Below are 11,481 nucleotides of genomic sequence, written 5' to 3'. Positions count from 1 at the left end.
CGTCTGCCCCACACCTTGGCAATCCTCCCGGTGGGATTCTAATAAATCAGCTCGACTGAAACCGTGTAGGCATCGCACACAAAAGTGTTTTTTCCCAACGTGTTTCGACTGGTCGTGCAACAACCGGCTGAGATGTTTTATCCACGTGTAGTGATACTTTTCACCTCGTTGGATCATGAATATATTGATAACTTGGTGGGGTTTCCCCAACGATGGGCTGACCCTGTGTACTATTGTTGTGTTACCTTCGTGCCCAAAGACATTTATAGCTAGATTATTCTGTTTTTCTACTTTAGTGATCTGGGATATGGGGGTTGGTTCATCTATACCATCCCAGTTGAGCCCATCATCTTGGGGATAGCTAGAAAGCCTGTCTGAATGAGTGTCAGCTGGAAACAAGGCTGACCTGATAGCTACCCTCAGGCAATCGTCTCCTCTATTCTTGACGTTTACCATGGACTGTTTTTTCCTATAGTAGGGGGGCAAGTCTAGGTATGACCCGCCTCTGAACGGCACGTAGTTAGCTATGTCTAGATAGACATTATCGATTTTATCTACAGCCCACCCGGACCCCAAGTGTGTGTAGCGTTCTAGGTATTCCCGTATCTGCTGAAAACTGGTATCGATCGATGCGTCTATGGTCTCTGTATGCGTGACAACCTCTTGCCTACCTCTGAAGTAAGGCTGAACGTACTCAGTGACCCTTCCCCCAACTTGCTTATCGAGTGACATTTTAACTGTGATCTGAAACTTGATGCTTCCCAGACTGGTTAGTTCCTGATTTATTTTATCAGCTATCAGTGGCTTAATATCTGTAATGTCTATGTTCCTATCAACATGCATGCGCCAGCCTCTTAAATAATTACCTACAGCGCGCTCAGTGGGTATGAACTGTAGGTCAATAGCTCTATTCTGCCGTAACAGTTCTACAAGCTGTGGTTTCGTCATACGGGAATACCCACCTAACCCCAAATCGCGTACCTGGGTTTTTAATTGTTTTACAGTGGGAGGTTTTGCTACGGGGGCATGTGATAACAATGCGATTAACCCGGCTCTCCCCAGGTTTGAATAACCCGTGAACCCAAGCTGTTTTGCTTGAGCTTTTAATTGTTTTACCGTGAGAGGGGCTTGTATGTTAAGTAATCTCAACAATGCTGGCTTTCGCATTCTAGAATACCCTATCACACCTCTGTCTGGCGATTTGCTTAAGCTCGCATATAGTAGTCATAATTGCGTACACACCCAAGAGAATTAATGTCTAATTGGACCACAGTAAAGGGAGGTAACTCATAAAAAATATAGTGAGGTTGTTTCAATCCAGTACTCACTACACTGTTATCTTGAGAAGCCGCCTAACGTTCTTTTATGTAGGCCTTTTTATTCTCGTAGATGAGGTGATGTCTGACTACGTTCGCTCCGTGAGCTTTACATAAACAGTAGTGCCCTTTGACCCCTATGCCACACACAGAACACGTGTAGTTCGGGCTTCCCATGTGGAAACAACAGTACCCCTGAGTCCTGCATCTCCTATCACAGGCTTCTTTCTTCCCCATAAGTATGTATTCGCATCGGTATGGAGCAGGTCTCATGTTTAGCATACTTATATGAGTATTTAGTCTAATTATTTCGCAACCAACGCAGTCGCTGCAATACCCAGCGCTATGAATACCAGTTCACGGTCCATTTGCCCCTTGGATGGTGTGTAGTACTGAGCGAGTGTGGGTTTATTCAGTGGTTCCAATTGTTTACCAGTTAATAAGTAGTATTCTTTCGCTGCATCGTCGACATCGTGGAATGTTTGAACGGCATGGTTTTCACGCCTGAGTTGTTCGTTAATGTAATCGATCCTCTGGAGGCGTTTTTTTAGCGTACTCGGTCTGTGCTGTTTGTAATTTCTCAATAGCGAGATCGTGCCGCTTCCTCTCTTCCTGTATTTCAGCGGCGTGTGACTCTCGTAGTTTCGAGAAGAGGAAATTACTCCCGGAAAATGCCAGGGCATTCACTAACGCCCCACCAACCATCATGGCAATCGTAGCCATCCTATATTTACCTCATAATATTTTCAGGTAGTATCCCTTGTTTTACTAGGATGTCTTTTGTAGCCATCGCCATACCAAGGTTCATTATGAGCATACCCATATCCTGCAGGTTGAAATCTAGCTTGATAGTCGGTTGTTTAAGCACCATTTTAGTCAACCGAGCGTACCCTACGGCTAGACTGGCGACCACTGTGGCGTGGTATGCGTCGTTGACGAACGTTTTCCCCTCAGACATTATGTATATGATATAAAAATATTAAATTATAACATGATATGTGGGTTGACCTCTAATTGTGGGTGAGAGTTTCCCTCCCTGGGATCCCTGTGTCGTGTATATAACCACGAGATAGCCACGGCAGCAGTTGCGCATACAACTAACAAGAGTCGCTCCGGGTGAGTCACCCTGATAATTTTATGTTGGTTACACCACCGTTTTTTACCGGCAGCTACTCTCTTAGGATTCTTCTGCCTGGTGACTGTGGGAGGGTCACCTCCAGTTGGGGTGGGGTCTCCTCCCTGGGGGTCTCCTCCTTGGGGGTCTCCTGTGCAGCATCCATCTATGCTATTATTATTATTTTTCCTCTCAAATTGACAATGCTTTGCCGTAATAATCGCCGCCGTCACCGGGGCTAACAACATACCGTATTTGTGGTACAGCTCGCGGCTAATAGAGCTCAAAGTGTTCGATAAAGGGTCTTTCTCGAGGTCTTCCCACAGGTAAAGCCGGCTCGAGGATGGGAAGGAAGTACGACGCAATACCAGTGTATATCTGGGTCATAGCCGATCCTATTGTCTTTGTCATTTCTGCACCTAGTCTAGACTCGTATCTAGCGTACAGTTTATCAATTTCTTCTGCTGACATTTTGTGAATTTTATCTGGAGTGTACTCCCCAAAGTAATGTTTGGCTTTGCCACCAACAGCCAACGCCACCAGTTTCTCTCGCTTATCATCGTCCACCTGTGGTGATTGGGGTACCAACAATTGTTCGAGCAGTTCATCACACTCCATCTTATAATGTAACAAGTAAGTTTTAGTTTTAATAATATAATACCCGATGCAGGCAAAACACAGGGAAATGAAGGTTAAGTTGCACACGACGAACACTTCAAATACCATAGCTATAACTAAATGCTAAGTATTTATACTAAGCATTGCTAAGCTTTGCTTAGCTTTGCTAAGCATTTACTAAGCATTGCTAAGCTAAAACACCCTATAGGCTACTGGTTGGTCGGTCTTGAGCACGAGCTTAGCGTGTTTAGTTTCAGCGAGCTGTTTCTTCACCCGTTCCCGTTCTAATTTACTCATCACATCGTTCTCTCTCAAACACTCCTCGAACGAATCCCTGTCCTTGCAGTGAAATAAGGCCACCCATCGCGTCTGCTCCTTTGGTCTTTCAACACCGAAGTTGAACTTCTGCGTCAGTAACCCAGACGCTGTGATTTGGCGTGTCGACCAGAGAAGGCCAGGTACGATAGCACGTCTCTCTTTTGTTATCTCACGATTAGCTGCAGTCATCCAGTATGAACAACGTCGACTCCCCTTTAAATTTCATATGGTAAGCTTTCAACCAGTCCTGCAGACGTGGTCCCGGTCGACTCTGTGTACATCCGGGTCCGTCATCACCCAAGGTCTTTCCGTGTAATGCTTTTATTCATGCTCAGAGTAGGGCACATGATAACGATGTGGTCGAACACATCCCTGTAGTACCCTCCAACATATCCAACACGAAAACGGTCTTCCCACAGCCAGTCTGCCCGCACACTATGGCACAGTGTGGGTCGTGGGGCAAATCAGTAGATGGCTTGCACGAATCTCCCATTGTCTATATTAAGTTGCGCGTCCATAATCACGCATAGATATAATTTCAACTTGCCAGCCGGTTGAGCCTTCTTGGTAATCTGGATAGTAATCCCTTCGCTGCCATTGTCTATGCGCGCGTCGCTACCGTGCAGTTTATCGTCATCCGTGGATCGCATGTCCAACCACAGCTGCACTTGGTGGCCAGGTATTCACCGATTTGCACGGAGGATAGGTCCAGGTCCTTGGTTATGTATGGGTGTTGTTTGATGACCGGTAGCTTTTTTATCTCATCCCACTGCTGGTATGGCCTCATACCATGACTGAACAGCTGGTTGGGCACGCCCTCTATGGTCACTTCCACCTTTTCAATCTCGGGGTTGAAAAACTTCTCGCTGTCCCTCGGGGACGACCTCCACGGGGACGACCAGGATGCCTTTCATCGATCGCGCCGGCACGTTCAGGTTGATATTCCACACAGTGTCGCTCTTATCTCGCACGACTGATCTATGCCTCAGTATGCGGTCGTACAGGATGGCCATCTTCCCAGAGTACTGGCTTCGAACCTGCCTGGCCAGCTCCGGGCTAGTGACCATGTCGAACTCCAGAGAGATGTTGTCTATGGCGTAACTGGCCTCATCACCGTTCGGCGTACGCACTACGTCATTAAACGTGAGCTCGTATTCAAGCCTATCACCCAGCGCGGCCTGGTAAAACGGCGCGTGTCCCGTGAGCAACTCGAAGTCGAGTGGCACGCAGAACCTGTTCCCGTACGCTTGGGCGATGGCCTTTTCACCGTCCGTGATCTTGGATAACTGGTCTGCCGTGAAGGCATACCCTATGCGCGACCTGGTCGATTTGCTGATACCCTGGTACACGTCATTGACACGTTCTCCCTCACTTTTCCAGAGATCCCCGTAGCAGTGAAACACGTCGCTGTCGTCGATGCTCAGCACCTCGCTTACGCTGATCTTGATGGTGGTTTTCTTGATAATGGCTCGACGACTACGTTCCGCACTAGCTCACGTTTGTCGCTAGTCGGAGGTCAGCGTGATGTTGAACGCCAGTCGAACCGTGCCCTGGTACAATGAGGTCATTCTCGCCAAGGTTTGGAAATCTAACCAGCAGAGTTTGGTTGTGGTCTATCTTGCTGGGATTGTTGGTGATGGTCACCGACTGGCGACGCGGCTCTGGCGCCTAGAGGCTCTCTTGATCTTCTGAAAGGATCTAGTTTTCTACCGTACATTGTTATATAAATGAAATATATAAGTTTTAATACTAAATAATGGCTGAAGGCGGTCATGAAGACATACCTATGGATAATATGTGGGATAATACCCAGGCATTCGAGGATGATGAAACCTCATTCTCGCAAGGCAACGAACTAGTGCAGCAGGCCGTCGTCAACGGGTTTTATGATGGTTTAAAAGGGGATAAAAATTACGTTAGAGCCGTTGGGGCCAGACTATTCCAAGTTTTTGTTGATGGCAATGGCACGCTTTGCGACTGAGGGTCGCCCGAGATCGATCTCATGAATAAGCGACGAGAGAACCGCTTGCCTTATCAACACTTTCGGCAGTCGCCATGGGGTGACTTTATTCGCGATGAACTAGGCTTCATAGATTACGGGCGCACGGCCTAAAGCCCTTCCCCTTCAAGATCTGCAAGACATCAGGGCGCCACATCGGATCAAGATATGACTGATAACATTGAAAAGCTGTTGGCCACATACCATAACAAACCCTTACCCGGTTCGAATTTACCGCTTTCGGGAACTACGGGGGCTGGACAAGGCCATGCAAACCATTCGCGGACATCTCGTGAACAACACGGCCAAACTGGACGCGATAGACGGCCACATCGCCCATGAAAAGGCCAAACTCGGTGAAACGGAGGACGAAGTCTCTGAAAGCCACCATCGAGGAACTCAATACGTGATTTGGAAGATGAAAAGAAGACCCGGCTAGAAACGGCATCCTCCTTCCGAGACCAGCTTCGATCCCAGGTCAGCCGTGGCGCGAAACCGTTGATCGAGTCCTCCACCAAGACACCACGTTAGCTGACAGGATTCGGATCCTGTTCCGAGCAAGGGATCACCATCGCCAGCATTCTGACCGCATTGGGCTTCATCATATCAACCCTGGTAGTGTCATTGAGTGGGGTACCCCACACCCCCAAGTGGCGGTACACCACCAAGTGGTGGGAACTGGATAAAAAACTCGGGGGAGGCCCTGGCTAAACTGGCTGGTAAGGCTGCTGAAGCCCTGCCCGGCATCCTGGGTAGCATCGTCTCGCGTGGTTGTTGGGCTCTGGCTAAAACTGCCACGTGGCTCAGTCAAAACCTGTGGGCAGCCATCGCCGCCGTGGGGGGCCTGGTTTACATAGCGGCTAAGGAATTTTTAACCAAATAAGCCCCAAAGCTACCCCACCAACCACCAGGGCTGTTTTACGATTGATGTGCTGTGAACCCACAGTGGGTGACCCCACAGGGGTGTGTGTTGAACCCTAGGCTCGGGGGTGGCGCTACTATACCCGCTTTCACCGGGTCGTGGGTGGTGGGACGTGGGGACGTTGACATCGAGGTTGACGCTTCAACTTTTGACCCGCCGTGGCTATGACTATTTCGTTGTTGTAGCCCACTACTTTTTTACTCTCAGTTGCATATCGCCGAGCCATGTACAGCCCCACGTCGAACACGTAGTCGACTTTCGACCTGGCATATTCCAACACGTTTTGGTAGCGTTTGATGGCACTCGGTAGATCAACTGGAGCATTGATAGCATCCTCAACGTTAACAACGAACTGTTTCTGAGCGCCGTAAGCAGTCCCTTTACCAAGGATGTTGGAACGCGTTTGCGTCTGCGCACCCAACAGCCACACATACATGCGTTCGAATCGAGTCGTTTAACCTGATTACCCCGCACGAGTAAACCCTTTCGATGTGTCCAGCATGAACTTTTTCCAGTCATCCGCTGCCCCTGCTCAAACCTCCAGACTCTGTAATCCTTACTGTTGTCGAAAGCCATGTAACGGTCATCCCACTCGTTGGTTGTGAGGTGATGATACGACTCATAATCCCATTCTTTCAACTTCGCTGGCTTCCACGAGGGCATATTGTGAACGATGGGGATACCCAACCCGTGGTTCGGTCGGCAAACGCCAATCCGTCTTCGTGTTTAGTTCGAATTCGTTGCAAATACGTTCGTAGGCCCGTCTATCGTATTGGTTGTTTACTGCATTCCACGCCTTTTCCTGTGGGAGCGGGCTGATCTCTTTGAGGATACGCCTGACCTGGTAGTACACGTGAAACGTGAACACAGACTGACTCAGCGGTCCACGCCGAAAGTGTCGGTCAATGTCACACCACACCCGTTGTAGCACTACCACGGCGAAGTTGAGTTGATTCTGCCAGAACTGCATCGGTTTGTTGAACCAAACGTGAACTACCTTAGCGTTAGTCACCGAAAACTTATACTTATCAAACACATCTATGAACTGGGCGTCGAAATACAACCCGCAGCGACCACGATCTTCATGTGGGGAAATCTACGTCCAGTTTAGGGTAAAACACTCCAGGGGAGTACATTTTAAAACTATTATATAATGAGTTTATATACTCTAACATGTACATAACACTTCCAGGAATAACGAAGCGGTGAGGTCGCTTCAGCTGACGACGCGATCGATAATACGTCGGTCAACTCGAAGTAGCACTGTGCGATATAACCTACCTACCGCGATGGACTAACATCAACGCTAGCAACAATAAACTGTTCGTAGGTGGTGCTCGCAAACCAGATAAGTGCCGCTACTACAGCGTGTGTTCTCTAAGCGACGAGGTCTTCAAACCCCTAGGAGCCAACTCAAGATGAACGACTCAAACGGCACAGTGGTGTTAATCAACAACGGAAGAAACTCCTTGAGACTTGGCCGACCATTGGCGAGGACACTCGGTATGCAGCCTGATGAGATAAAACCAACGACTACCACCACAGGCACTAAGTTACCCGACCTAGTACCGTATCGAGAGCTGTGCATTCATCTCAGCCAGGTTAGCACAACTGACAACATTCAAGGGGGTCACCCTTCCACTATACTGAGAGCCGTACCGGTGAAAACGGAGAAATACAACGACGGTAGAACTGAGTCGTTTTCACCTCGGCAGTATAAGAGGTTAACCCAGGGCAACATCCCTGAGCTGATAATATCTGTGTTAGATATAAATCATAATCCCGTGAATATAGGATACCTTAGCATAACGCTGCACATAAAATGACCAACGCACAAGGCCCCGGAATGAAGTTGAAAAAATGCATCAATGTGGGGATCTCCGACCTCGGAGACACACGCGGATTCGACGACCCCGGAGTAGATGGTAAATTGTACGCCTTGCAACTGAAAAACAGCATTTACAAACGCGTTGAGCGGCAGTCAACACTAAGTACACCCTTGTCAACACCGGCGATAACTGGATAATATACCCATCGTTCGGAGGCAAACTGTTCGACTTAACCGATGTTGAGAGCAACGTGACGGCTATCACCAAAAATAAGCCATATACACTCGTCTTCACCGATGATGACAAGTGGGTGTTGTTACCCGATAAAGCCGACTGGTTTCTCAATATTAAGCTCGGCTCCCCATACGTGTTCACGGATAACAAAGACAACCACCTAAACAAAGTCGTGAACAACGGAACCCTGCTCGTGGCTTACGTCCCGACTCAGAGACGTAGCGTAGTCATCAGCCCACTCGCCAGTATGGCAGCCCACATGCTATCGGGTAAACCCGGGATGCAAAACGTGGTATTGCAGTTGGTGTCTGAATTCGAAGGCGTGGTCAAGATCCTAGAGAGTCTACCGGCGAACTCAACACTTATCATCCAAGTCTACCTAGGGGAACCATCGCGGGATGATGTCGAAATCGTAAAGGGGGTCAAACTCCGGTGGGGGAAACAACAACAGTATTACGTTTGCAACGTTTACGTGTGCGGGTGGGTGTCGACTCCAAAACCAGTCTGCAGGGTGTCACCGTGATCGTGGAAGACACGATATCACTAACCAAGATCTTCCTACCCGACAACATACACTTCATGGGGGTGAAGTGCACCCCCTGAACTATTATCAGAAAACCAGTTGGAAATTATATCGTAATAGTATTATAGCAATGTCTTGGCTTCACCCCAACGCTACGTTTAACGATCTAGGGGACACGGAGGGATTCGATCAGCCTGGTGAGGAAGGCACCTTATACATCCTGCACTTGAAAGACAACGTGTATAGGCGGGTGTCGTTATCAGATTTTAAAGAGCCTGAATGGTTAGTCAACTTAACCCTCACCGCACCTTATATCTCCCTGAAACAAAATAATACTATCTCCGAGATTAGGAACAACGGCATGATTATAGGATCGTTCGTTCCGGAATCTAGTGTACAAGTCGTACCAATACCAGACCACTCGGGCAACATGTTAACTTCCAGGGAGAAGGTGAAGACAGAGATCAAATTACTCGATTACCAAGAGGTTTTTTAGAAATGTCGCGGAAAACTTCACATTCATCATAGACGTCTATCTCGGAGATACCTCGTATCCTGGGCATCGTAACATTATAGATGATATGTTGATATGGTGGAAAGACAGGGCTAGTAACCAACGTTGCCGTATTATTAAGGTATCGGGAAATGACCCTGTACCAAGTCTTGAGGGGGTTCGTCTCTTTAATGGGCGGCGAGCTAAGACCCCGCTTTTTTACACGCACGCTGATCTAAGTATTATCGGCTTTAAGTACATTAATCGGGTTAAATGAAACCCAATTAAAATATATTATGGGGTTGAACTATATCCCTGAACTAGTACCAGAACACTAGATAGGCTATTAACTGAAACCCAATTAAAATATCTTTTGTAATATATATTATAGGCACACAGGATGGGGCTGTACCCAGTCGTAGAGGAAGTAGCGAAGACCCTGAAACCGTGAGATCGGTTCCGCTTTGAGGCAGTTATGCGATGTAAAACGCCAACTAGAACAAGACCGCGACAAGCGGAAAGCACTATATAAGAAGTACCATAGAGCTTTCAATGCCGTGGACGGACTGATACTACCCTTATGGTAGCCAGCATGGGCCTAGGGGTGGTAGGTGTTGGGTTGTTAGCTACCATCGTGGCCGCACCTATAGTGATGGGGCTCGAAATAACAGCTGGGGTGACAGGGTGTTGGGGTGGTGCTTAAGCTTGTGTCCCGCAGACTGCATCGTAAAAGCATTGAAGCATAATGAGATCGGGGTTCTAGCTGAAGCAAAGCTTAACACCATAAGCGATCTTATTTCCACCGCGACTCACTGACAGTAAGATCTCAGAGGAGGAGTTTCGTTTAGTCCTCTGAACTCGCAAAATATCATAGAATGAAACAAGAGATTCGATCCAAGTCTCGTAAGTCTGCTATAAGCGAGGATGAGAAAAAAAAGTACATAGAACAAGGGGTGAAAAAAGCCCAGCAAGCCTTTATTACAAACACCAAAGAGATCATAGGCGATTCACATTAAACTGTTTCGTCGAGGTAAACATGGCATAGCGGCATGTTAGACGCAGCCCAGATAATACAATCCCAGGATACCAACATACTTTCAGTAATGTCCCCGGTGGCTCAGTCGGTTGAGTGGTGCGGCTAAGAGGTGCGTTCGTATCCCGCTAGCGTCCCAAACTTTTTTATAGTAGGGGTAATGGTAGCAAGAGCTAAGGGTCCGACCAAAGCCTTATTTGGGGAATAAGGCTTTGCAGAGGCTTTTGTTGGACCTGGTCCCGTACAATCATTCCCTCTACTACTCCAAGTAATCGCCTGTTGAACTTGAAACGATAAACCAGAATATTTTGGAGTTATTGTGTAACACTAATGTAGTTATTTGGATTTGCAGGATACATGTCGCACTTGCATATATTTTAAACTGTTAAATTGCTGGACATGAAGCAACAGAGACTCAAAACAGAGAGACTGAAAGCAATATAGCAGGAAACCATAGTAACCAATTTGAACAATTTTCATATTTACATCTTCATGTAAACTGGTCCACCAGCCAGGCAAGGAATCCCAACTCGTCGGTGAGAGTTGCGTCCCTTGGGCACGCCAGTAATCTGTTATCGTGAATTCGAATCCTTGTTCTCCCTGATTTGGCTTCAAGGTCTGTCTGCTCCATACCCGTGCTCATGGGTTACATGAAAGTCACAAGGACTACCGGACTTTCCGCCAACATTGAATATCTTGTTTGAGTGGCATTTTAGAAGTTGAGATGTACAATATAGAACAGTTTTTTTATGGATAACAACTTCTTTATTTCGTGAGTGCAACGTTTCGATACAGATTCTTGTCAAGACTCTTGCTTGACAACGGTACAAGAATCTGTATCGAAACGTCGCACTCACAAAATAAAGAAGCTGTTATCCATAAAAAACTGTTCTATATTATAACATTGAATACGTGAACATTTCCGCGAGAGAAGTCCTTATTTGTCAATATGCAATTTGACACTAATATCACTGTTATATCTTCCATGCCTGGATGCACCTGTATAAGTACCTTGCAAAATCGATTGTATCGTCACATAGCCTTGCTGTACTTGCATAAGTTCCCTTATAATGTATCGACCA

This window comes from Haliotis rubra, unplaced genomic scaffold (genome assembly GCF_003918875.1).
Source record: "Haliotis rubra isolate DU_JTF1 unplaced genomic scaffold, ASM391887v1 Scf4, whole genome shotgun sequence".
NCBI classification, from domain to species: domain Eukaryota; kingdom Metazoa; phylum Mollusca; class Gastropoda; order Lepetellida; family Haliotidae; genus Haliotis; species Haliotis rubra.
Note: the sequence above shows the minus strand (reverse complement) of the source record.